Raw genomic sequence first — 11969 nt, forward strand, 5'->3', positions numbered from 1 at the left:
CTGAGTTAGTTACATACAAAAATTAAACAACTCCCACTGGAGGATCTGAGAAAAACACAAAGCAAGCTTTACAATTCAGTGGGATCTGGCTATTAAAGATAGATATACGAGTTAGAATCCTGTCTCTAGACCTGAGAGGAGATTCTTGATATTTCCTTCACTTAGAAAACAAAGTAAAAGGCACAGTTGTCCCATTTCTCTCTCTGAAAGGCAAAAGGCTGTTGTGTTCAGCTCTCAAAAAGCTTTGCAAAAAGTTTTCAAAGTTCTTTGAAATCTTCTTTGTAAAAATTATGGCAAAAGTCAACAAAATTAAAAATAGCCTTTAGCCAGTTCTTTCATATTACCTAGAGGCTATCACAAAAATACGTTATGACTGTAAACATGAAGTGAGAGAAATGAAAGATCACTAAATCACAGAATCATTAGTTTGGAAGAGACCTTCAAGATCATCGAGTCCAACTCATGCCTTAACACCTCAACTAAACCGTGGCACTGAGTGCCACATCCAGACTTTTTGTAAGCACATCCAGGGGTGTTGACTCCACCACCTCCCCAGGCAGACAATTCCAGTACTTTATCACCCTTTCTTAAAAAAAAAACTTTGTCCCAATATCCAACCTATATTTCCCTTGGTACAGCTTAAGACTGTGTCCTCTCATTCTGTCAGTTGCTGCCTGGAGAAAGAGACCAACCCCACCTGACTGCAGCCACCCTTCAGGGAGTGTAGAGAGTGATAAGGTCACTCCTGGCTCTCCTTTTCTCCAGGCTAAACACCCCCAGCTCCTTCAGTCGTTCCTCACAGGGTTTGTGTTCCCAGCCCCTCTCCAGCCTCGTTGCCTCCTCTGGATGCCCTCAAGTGTCCCAAGGTCCTTCCCAAACTGAGGGCCCAGAACTGGACACAGCACTCAAGGTGTGGCCTCACCAGGGCCGAGTACAGGGCAAGAACGACCTCCCTGCTCCTGCTGGCCACACCATTCCTGACACAGGCCAGGTGCCCTTGGCCTTCTTGGCCACCTGGGCACACTGCTGGCTCATGTTCAGCTGGCTGTTGACCAGCACCCCCAGGTCCCTTTCCTCCTGGGCACTGTCCAGCCACACCATCCCCAGCCTGTAACACTGCAGAGGTTATTGTGGCCGAAATGCAGGAGTTGGCACTTGGACTTATTAAACTTCATCTTGTAGACTCTGCCCATCCATCCAACTGTTCCAGATCTCCCTGCAGAGCCCTCCTACCCACCAACAGATGGACACACACACCCAGCTTTGCTCCTACAAATTTACTAATGAAAGACTCAATACCCTTATCTAGGTCATCAACAAAAATATTGACCATATCTGGCCCCAGCACAGAGCCCAGAGGGACACCCCTGGTGCCTGGCCCCAGCTGGATGCAGCACTGCTCACCACCACTCTCTGGGCCGGCCATCCAGCCAGTTCTGAACCCAGCACAGAGTGCTCCTGTCCAAGCCATGCTCTGCAGCTTTTCCAGGAGTGTGCTGTGGGAGACAATGCCAAAGGCCTTGCTGGAGTCCAAATAGACAACATCCACAACCCTTCAAGGAAACTGATAAGCAAACAGATGTCTTCTGTCAGCTGGGCATCCTAAAAGGGTGAACTTACATCCTTTCCCCTGAAACTCCAGGTTCAATATGTCACCATTGTTATTTGTCTCCTCTTGTTGAAACAAAATTGATATCGGGTTCTTGTTTGAAGCCAAGTCACTGAATAGCCCTCTCTTGGCCAGGAGATGTTAACTGGGCTAATTCAGTGGCAGCTAGGTTGCCCATTCACCTACACTGTGGTTTTGTATACACAGAAGAGCTGTGTGCAGAAATTCACATAATTTTTTTTACTAAAATTAAGTCCTCGTGACTTACAATGCCAAGGGCAGAACAGTAATAGATACCAATACTTAAAATGGAATCTTTATCTCCCATTAAAGGAATTCATACAGGGGAAGTAGAGCATGAATGTCAGTACATCAGGGAGACATGGGTAAATTCAAGCAGATATTATTTTAGTCATGACAATCAGGCATATTTAATAAATAAATGGGGTCAGGACACATCAGCAGTGGGAACAGAGAAAGTGAAGAATGGAGGGGAAAATCAATAAAGAAACATCAAGAACTCTGGGATTTTTTATGACTAATATAATTTTATTTTAGTTCCTGCAGGGTATAATATGAATTCAGGCATAATTGCAGAGAAACCCAGTTCTACTGGGCTATGAAATGCACTTAGGAGAAAACAGAAGGTCATGGCTCTTAAATGGCAAACTTGCCAGGGCAGCAACATGAATGCTGTAAGCTGTGTCCAGCCTAACCATACTCAGCTAGCAACGGTTTACATTGTTAAATCCACACTTCCATCTGGAAACAACAACAAAAACATAAACAACAAAGCAAACAAAACCCCCAGATCTGTTCATAACAACACAATTATACAGGCTAGAGTTTTCTTTCAGAAGTAATAAGTGACTCAATTTGCAATGTACCCAGTGTTCAGGTGGTGAATATAGAACAAGTTCCACAAAGCTGGCACACTATAATTTTGCTGAAAGAAAATTAGCAAATTTTTCTGTTTTTTTCTTCTGAGTTTATTCCCACTGTTCTTTGCTTTTCCAAACATCTGTATACTTACATTGCCATGAGAATTTAGGACTGTGTTGTTAAGGTGTTCTGTGAGAGGAAATGAAATGACCACTTCCAGCATTTTCTGGAACACATAAAAAAGTCTGCCTCGTCTGAATATTGTGGAATCTTAGAGAATTCAGACAAATAGTATACTCAAATGAGATCTATTTTATAAACCAGTTCAACCAGATAAACTGAGTAAAGCTCTGCCAGCAACTGACTCTCAGGGTCTCCAGCTGGTCAGAGTGACCCCAAGATATGTTAGAAACTCTCTTTTCCAAGCCCGGTGGTCGAAGAAGGAGTCAGAGCTTTTCATTTCTCAGTCTCAAGGTTGTTTATTGCTTCTTATCTATAAAATTCTTTCTTTTGTCCAGCTGAGGTCCGCTCAGGAAGACAGTCAGAGGCACTTTGCCCACCTCCGGGGCGGTGATATCTTTTTATACTAAAAACTATGTGTACAATATTTACAGTTACTTCCCAATACCTATCACCTATGTTAGACAGTGAGCTTCTACTCTAAACCAATCTAAAAGTGCCAACATCACAGCAGAAGATGGAGGCTAAGAAGAAGAAGAAGAAGGAGAAAAGCTGGACATGCCCAGATTCCTCCATATTGCCCCCTGAACCCCCATTCTAAAAAACCTCAAAAATCTATTTTTCACCCCATGATAAATTCACTATCATTCTACTTAAACTGTCATGGCTTGTAATTCTTCAAACAAGGTTGGCAATCATTTTTCCAAGAGCTAAATCAAAGGCACAGGGGTACTGGGCTCTGTGCCAAGGTCTTTGAGGCAGGGTCTCGAGTCCTCCAGGGCAGCCAGAGGAATTTCCTGGGTTCCCACAACTGACTGTGAATTCGTGATGACAAATGGAACTGATACTGCCCAACTGACTTAACAATTCCCAGAGTTTCAGAAAGTGTAACCCAGGATGCACAATCACCCACCCAGTCAGGGGAGGGCTCTCCAGGAGGTGCCTTAGGCAGCATCCCAGCCCGTGGGGAGAGACCCCAGCTTCAGGCCCAGGAGGGTCTGAAGGAGGCAGACCCAGGTGCCCCCTGCTCCAGCAGGATTCCAGCAGTACCAAATCTGATCATTGCTCACACAGGGCCGTGTCACTGTCACGCTGTTGCTGCCTGGGCTCTGGTCCCATGCCCCACAGCAGACACCCTGTAAATGTGATGGACATTGGCCTGCCCAAGGTGGGTCACAGGTCACTCTCTGCAGTGTTTGGCACGCTGACATGGTGACATTGCTTCTGATTACAGACCTGCCATGACTAAGCAAGGTCTCAAGGTGCTGTGATTCATGCTTTGTGTTCTGAAATGCACAGGGCAAATGGAGACATTTTGCTCCAAAACATGTTTAGGCTACAACACCAGCTCTTATGCAAGTCCTTCAGAGCAAAAAGACCGTGATCTTGGATATAACCTCCAGACCAGGGCTGCATCTACTGAGAAAGGTTTCAACTTTTAAAATTCCTTCATTACATTAGTGCTTCAAATTCACAGTATTTTTTTTATGAGACTATTTTTGATGAATATATTAATCACTGGAAAAAAATCAGGTTAACTTCCACTGTGAAAGCATTTTTCCATAAGAGCTGAGAATATGTGAACAGTGGAAAACCAGTTTAGCTTCATTGATAAATAAATAACACATGAGCTATTGCACTATCTGCATTCTTGATTTTTCACTGAAACAATTTAAAAGACACCACTAAAAATTACTATTTTGATGACACCCCCACAAAAATTCAGAGGACAAGCATGACTTTTTCCAGGAGCAAAGTGAAGGGTTAGGGTCCAAAATGACTGGGAAAAGTGACAGCAGATTTTATATATGCTGTTGATTGGTTTATTGTGTGAAATGTAGACAACATAATCATGATGGAGTCTGAGAACTCCTGCAAATGGCACTTCTCAAGTCCAATAAGAAATGGACCACCAGGAGAAAAAGTTATTGAAGTGTCTGTAGAGTACTGTTCTGGATATATGCCATGAATATGGATATGCTGCTGGCTATTCTCTGTCAATCCTAAACTCTGATTAATTAAAAAGATATTTTACAGCAACAACCAAGCAGAGCTGTGGCTAATGAGCCACATGTGTGAGTTGACACAGGCAGGTGGAACAACCACAAACTGGAGGCTGGAATATAAAGAATAAATTTATTCCATTACCGAGATACCTGAGGGATCCCTGAAGCAACACCTGGGCAAGCAAATAAAACAGTGGCTCTGTTAAACTCTGTCCATGCCAGAGGGTCACTGGCCTGCTGTTCACATGGGCTTGTCAAGAGTTTCTCCCAGCTGCAGCGTCACTTAAGTGACTTGCCAGTCTTCCACTTTTTAACCCTTTCTTCCCAATAAAGCAGTTTAAAAAAAGGCCTACCCCAACTACCAATTGCTGGGAAAAAAAGATATATGCATCTTCTAAAATACTGGTGGTCCTGGAGTTTATTTCTTCACATAATATTTGTTTATGCACAGTCTAGATAAAAGCAAAGATGGTGTTTCTGTCATCATGGCAGGCACAGAATGTTTCTCAGACTTTGCATAAATTATCAAAATATTTTCACTCTATTTCTCTTCTGAAAAAGATATTCCATAAATGCCAATATATGATAAAACAAAATAAATTCAATTATATATATATAGATATCTATAAATTATATGTATATCTGGGAGAAAATAGGTTTTTTTTAAGAATGTACAGGCAAATAGAAAGCTGTTTTGGAAATAAATATGACAGACACATATTTTGAGTAAGGACAACTTTCTTCAAGGAATCTGAATGTTTTAAATGAAGTTAATATAGTCAAATGGTGATTGTGAAATGCTCTGAATCCTGTGGTCTTCATTATAATTTTTTTTTTTGGATGCTTGGTTCCACGCATATGAAAACCTTTCTGTTTACACTTTTCTCAGTACACTGACCAAAATCTGGAAAAACACATTCTGAGAAAGCAGAGAGGTGGTTCAGTTTGGTTTGGTTTGGTGTGGTTTAGGGGTGTGTGTGTGTGTTTGGGGTTTTTTTAACAGAACCATTTGACCACAATCTTGAACTGACAAGAAAAAATGGGGTCTGGTTCCAGCAGCCAGAGGAAGAGGGATTGTTTATCAAACAAATGGGCCACAAAGCAGCCCTGTGATCTATCAGGCACATTCCCATCACACCTGGGACCATGCCTCCACCACAGAGCAGGTGAGCCCCATCCTCAGAGATTCTACCATTCCTCCTTCTACACAAATATTTTTAGTTGAGTTTGGGTTGAACATATGCATTCCTGTACTTTGATGAACTGCAGTTGACTTTCTTGACCTGAAATCTCTAAATGTGCATTTTTACAGGAAGCAGATAGTTCCTGTACCATGTGTGGATAAAAATGGTAATTATTGAGTAAAGTCTATAAGTTGCATTTATCTTCTTAAGCAGTCTTCTGTGTAGTTCTCCTTTCTCTCAGTGGCTAAAAGTGGCAAAGACTACTTTTGATCAAATTAATGTCTCCCTAACAAAGGTAATGTCATGCTTAAGTAAGGTTTGTAAGTCTCTTTTAAAGTTTTGGAAAATATGGAAATACTTCTAAAGAAATATATCAAGAGACTGTCCTGGTTATTCTGGATTAATGAAATATCACAATCAAAGTAATATTCATTGGCATACAGTCTTTCAATAAATTGCATGGCATAATAACCTTGATAACCTTGAGTTTATATATAATTGTTGAGATAATTACAGCATACTGCTTATGGTTTGGCCTTTTTTTTCTATTTTTGTTCCTCACAGCTCTTCCTGTCTTCTCCAGCCTAGATCTTTTAGTGGGTGTGGGTATCTCTGCTCTTACAGAAACTAAGGAATACTATTTATGTCTTCCTAGCACAGAATTCCTTGAATAGATTCTAGCTGAGGTGCAATATGAGTAAATTACAACATCCTTTGAGAGCTCGATGAATTTACTGAAAGATGAAGAATGCATGCATTTAAAAATATGAATTTTTCCTTCACCCATTAGTAGATTCTGTATGTTTCCATGAGGCGGCTGAGATAGACAAAATAACAGAACTTATGAAATTTGTTTATTACAATTCATTTTTCAGCAATCAAATGCTATTTTCATAGTTCCATAAAAATTCAGTCAACAAGCATTCTTTTTATTCCTATTATGCTCCTGAACATAATGCAGTCTTATGAAGGTATGCTATTAACGGTAAACTTTAACTTTTTTTTTTTTAACTCAAATAGTTGCTGAAAATTTCTTTAAAACACTTATTTTAACATGTGAGAAAATTATTCTTTTTTCTCAAAAATGGCTGAACTATTTTCCAACACCTGCAAGACAGTTTTCTTTCAAAGAGAGCAGAAACTCAGTGCATTTTAAAAGAAAAGGTAACAGTAGTGTAAGACTAGAAGCCACTGACAAGTGATTGTTGGAAAGAAAACCTGTATGCAACCTTAACTACAGATGTTGTTACTGACCCTGCATAAGAAATCAATGGAATTGATTAATCAGAGAAAAAAAACCAAACCAACTCTTTGCTTATAAACGAAATCAGATTGAAAACTATGCACCTGCATTTTTCTTTAGTTTTGTTCATATTTTGCAGTAGAAAAGTTGTTGAGGTAGAGAAAGTAACAGCACTGGCAATTTTTTCATTGATCATGATCACACATAACTTGCAAAACTCTAAATCTATTACCTGAATGCTACCCAGCATGCACATGGATACTGTGTATAAATGTAAAAAGTAAGGGATTTTCCAGACACATTTTCAATATCAGCAAACAATATTAAATGCTTAGGACAATATCTTTATGTAGGTGTCAGTAAGGAAGAACATTATAAGGCTCTCTAGTCTGCATAGTCCTCTTTCTATTCCAAGACTGATGTGGTCACTGCTAAAGAGTTGAACTTGGCAGGCACAAGGCAAAATAATGCATTCAATTTTTTTCCTCCAGCAGTGGCAGCTGGATTTTGTGCTTTCTGGCTGATTCTGCTTTCAATTATTATGACAGATACAAATAGCTATTGGCTGCTGAGAGTTTATACCATTTGAAGAGCACTTTTCACATTTCACTCTATACATTTTGCTATAATGTTCAAATAAGAGATTTGCTGTAGATAATCTCAATATTCTTTAGATATTTTAGAATAAGCATAAGAGAGCTGGTTTCCATTACCTATTACTGGTTTCTGCAAGAGTATTCATTCTGGTTGCACTCAGTTATTTTTCTAGTAATATTTATTGTTTCCCCTAAATTTCTTTGGAATTAAAATGTCGGGTTACTAATATAATTTTATTTGTATTAATATGTAGGTTGCATTTTTTGGTTCATAGTTTAGTTTGGGTTAATTTTTTCTGTTTGTGTATAACCATAGTTTCAAAATTATTTGAAAAGAAATGCTAATTAAAATTACTTCTAGTTCTAAATGTCCTTTTGAAAATATGTGTATCTTTCTTTTTGTGGGTCAAAATAGTTTTAAGATACAATGGAAAAAAAAAATCCACTAACACATAAAGGATGTAGTTTGCTTCCACAGACTTTTGTTAGGCAGTTTCCACTACTTGCAGTGTTGTCAGTCAGATCCTACTATAAGTTTTATAGAATCATAGAATAGTTTGGGTTGGAAGGGACTTTTAAATGTTGTATAGTCAAACCCCCTCTGGTAGTGACTGCACGAAGAATATCAGGACCATCTGATGCAACAAATGACAATCAGCAAGGCTTCTCTCTATATTATATTCAGCTTTATACTAACTAATACAAAAATTTATAATTCCAAAGTGTCATTTTATATGCCTCTGTCCAGGAGCTGAAAATCACTGTTTCTGAGTCCAAAGTATACCTAATAGGCTGAGTTAAAATTGATAGCTGTAACCAAAGTTATTTAACTCAAAATAGGCTGCTAGGTTATCAATGATTAATTACAGAAGAGACCTGAAGTCCGAAGGACAGCATCATTTTAAGGACAAAGGATATCTATAAGGAAACCTTACCATCACTGACACATTGATACAGCATGAGAAAATTTATGACAACTATGAAATTCCTTATCAGGAACTGCCAGAAGCTGTCATTTTCCCATCCACTCTTTCATGCGTCTGGAGCTGCCATAGCTCAGGCTTTGCACCATTCTGCCTTCCCCCCCTGGGCTGGCCACAAGTGGCAGCCAAAACCCCACCCAGCCACTTATTCTCCCTGGCTAACCTCAGAAGGTTTGGGGCAGGAAACAGAAAGAGCAGTAAAAAAAGTCCAGGAATCAAGATGTGAAATATTACATAAATTACCTGACTTTTTGAAAATAATATTTATTGAAAAATCCCAAAACACCCAAACATTAAAAAGTATGGGAGACACATTTTCTTCCCCTTTCCCATGTTTGACTTAGTTCCAGTCTCTTCGTGCCTCTTGCTGTTGTGGCAGGTTTCCCTCAGTCCTTTCAGAGAGGCGATGCACAGCACAGGGCAGGAGAATGCTATGGTCAGAACGTAGTGGTTTCCCTCTGTCACTCTTCATTCTTTCCTCTGCTCTTTTAAGGACTTTCCATGGGTGGCTGTTCTGCTCTGTCCTCCACAGGCTGCAAAGAACACCTGCCCTGGCATGGAGAACCTCCCTCTCCTCCTTCTCTGACACTTGTGTTCCCTCTGCTGTTTTTCACTTGATGTTTTTTTTGTTGTGTTTTTGTTTGTTTGGTTGGTTTGGTTTTGGGTTTTTGTTTGATGGTGGTTGTTGTTGTTTTCTTGGGGTTTTTTGTTTTCCTCTCTCCCTGTAGTACTTTTGTCCCTTAAGTAGGTTTTCATAGTTGGCACCAGCTTGGCTGATGGACTCGCCCGTGTCCTGTGGTGGGTTCATTTTGAAGCCACCTGGAAACATCTGTGTCCAGAGAAGAGCAGCCCATGCCTTCTCCCTGCAGAGGCCACCCTGCAGCCCTCTGTTACCAGCAGCCTGACTGATGCACCCAATACAAAATCCTACTCCTTTTTTAATTCAAATGCCCTCAGAAGAAGTAGAATTATCAGTGATACTGAAAGTTCTGCTCTAGTTGAAAGGGTGGAATATATATGCAGCTTTGAAAAAGAGATCCCTTATTGAATTGTTTAAATCTGATATTCATAATCTATTTTCGAAAACCTTGGGAGTCTGATAATATTAAGGGCAACAGCTGAACAGAATGCCTCAAATGTAATTGTGTGACTATAGAAGGATTTGTGAACATCCTCTTGGAAAAATAATACACTAATATTAGATCTGCTTTTGTTTAGCTAATTACTAAAAGTTTTAGATTAATTTTACTTACTTTAAGTAATATAAAGTTCTTTAGTATTATGAATTTCTATATTAATCTTACATTCCATGAAAATATTATTATATATACAATATTACTTTCAATGTATGTATATATAAATTTTTCTTTCCCTGTAGCTTATGAAATTGTCCCTTCTTTTATTGACTTTAATTTTGAAAGAAAATATTTTGAAATTGACTATAAGGTGATGATCATGCTACAGAATGTGCTGCCTCTACTACCCTTGTACTGCCCTTGTTGCTGCCTACAAAACAGCCAGTCCTCTGCTAGCTGTGACAGAGCTTACAGGAAATAACTCTGGAAATCTATTTCTCTTGCATTTTTAAACGTTGCACCCATTGTCTCTAAATAGAAGACAATATATTTCAAAGTATGTAACATGAGGTAATGCATTGAATTATACTACTATGCCACCTACAGCCACATGTATGTATTTCTGCCAGAAAAGCTTTTTCCTTAGGTAAAAATAATTACACAAAAAGCAATCTGATCTAAACATGCAGTGTCTTCTGTTTGTGTTCCCTGTTTTCTGTGCAAACAGAGCACTGATGAAAACATACAGAGCTCTCAGTAGTTTATAGAGGAAAAAGTATTGATTGGTGTGATTATCTCTTCAATCAAAAAAGCCTGAAGGAAAAACTAAAACAGAAACTCCCTAAATATACTAAAGACTGCTTCTATATTGCTTTTATGCAATGAATAAAGTTTTAAGGCTTTAATGTTGTTGTCTTAAAATTGGTTATCTTTGCAGTGCTCATTTACCCAGTGCATGAAACTGATAGGAAAAAATAGAAAACTTCAAAGGTTTACACACTGTGTGCCATGCACATTTTAAATGAGTGATGTCTAAATAAATATTTGGAGTAGTTGTTATATCAGATTTTTTTTTCACATTTACCATCTTTTCCCTGTTGGATATAACATTAAATGTTATGTAAAGGATTTACTGTAGCAATTTTGTAGCCAATTACTTTTAAGACATTTTCTCCCTATAATTGCCTGAAGAAATGTGCAACCTAGAATAATATAAACTAAAAGTGGCATGTCTTACAATTTCACAAAGATGGTCAGCCTCTACCTAGCAACGAGACAGCTCTAGCTATCCTAGCATTACTGCCTGTTGTGATTCTCATGAGCTGCTGCTAGCGCTGTAATTTCTCTCCCTCAAATGCCTTGAAAAACACTCTCAAGCTTGAAAGTACAGTTCCTTAAAAATATATTTGTTTCCTTTACAAAAAAGATGTGTCTCTGAATATGAAATGTTTAAAATGTTGCCATCAGTGGAATTTACCTATGAACATTTTTTGGCTCAAATAAGCTTGGTTTGCAGCACTGCAAAGATGCAGCCCTTAACCAAAGTGGGGTCTGATGCTTCTGATTTTCATTTTATTAAAATTTCCAGGATGCATTTTCACAGTATGCTGTAAAAATATAAAATCCATTTTTCCTTCCCTCCCTTCCCTCCTCCCTTCCTTCTCCCTTTTTAACTCAGTGCAGAGAGCATGAGAGCATCTTTAATACTCTCTGCTTACAATTCAGATTTAGAATTCCTGCTGCGTAAGGAAATCCTGAATCTCCACATCAAAGAGAGAAGGCCGAGAGCTTTAAGGAAATGTCAGTGTAGCAGTGATGTACTTAAAAGAAGATCTGCTACCACACCCATGTCCGAGGTGGCAGAGGGCCTGGTAAATGGCTGGGAAGTGCCACTCAAGCTGGGAGCTGCAGCCCGACAGGAGCCCAATGTCAGCGCTGTTGGTGCCATGCTGGAGCAGAGCAGGCGGGGAGAGCGGCACTCAGCATCGCTTGGGGCCACTCCGTACCAGGGGTGGAAACAGTCTGGGGAGTTACTGTCACACCACTGCAAATTGTACCTGTTGAATGAAAAGATTCTGAGGACTTCTACAAGCTTAAAGGCATTCAGAGAGATTGGCTTGAAGAGAAATAGGAAAGCTTTTGCAGCCAATGTATTTGAAGAGGAGACAATGAGTAGGGAGTAGGGAAAGGAGGATGTAGTCATGCTCCTA

This window comes from Agelaius tricolor, unplaced genomic scaffold (assembly GCF_023055355.1).
Source record: "Agelaius tricolor isolate 1412-34295 unplaced genomic scaffold, bAgeTri1.0.p SCAF_7, whole genome shotgun sequence".
In the NCBI taxonomy this organism is placed as follows: Eukaryota; Metazoa; Chordata; class Aves; order Passeriformes; family Icteridae; genus Agelaius; species Agelaius tricolor.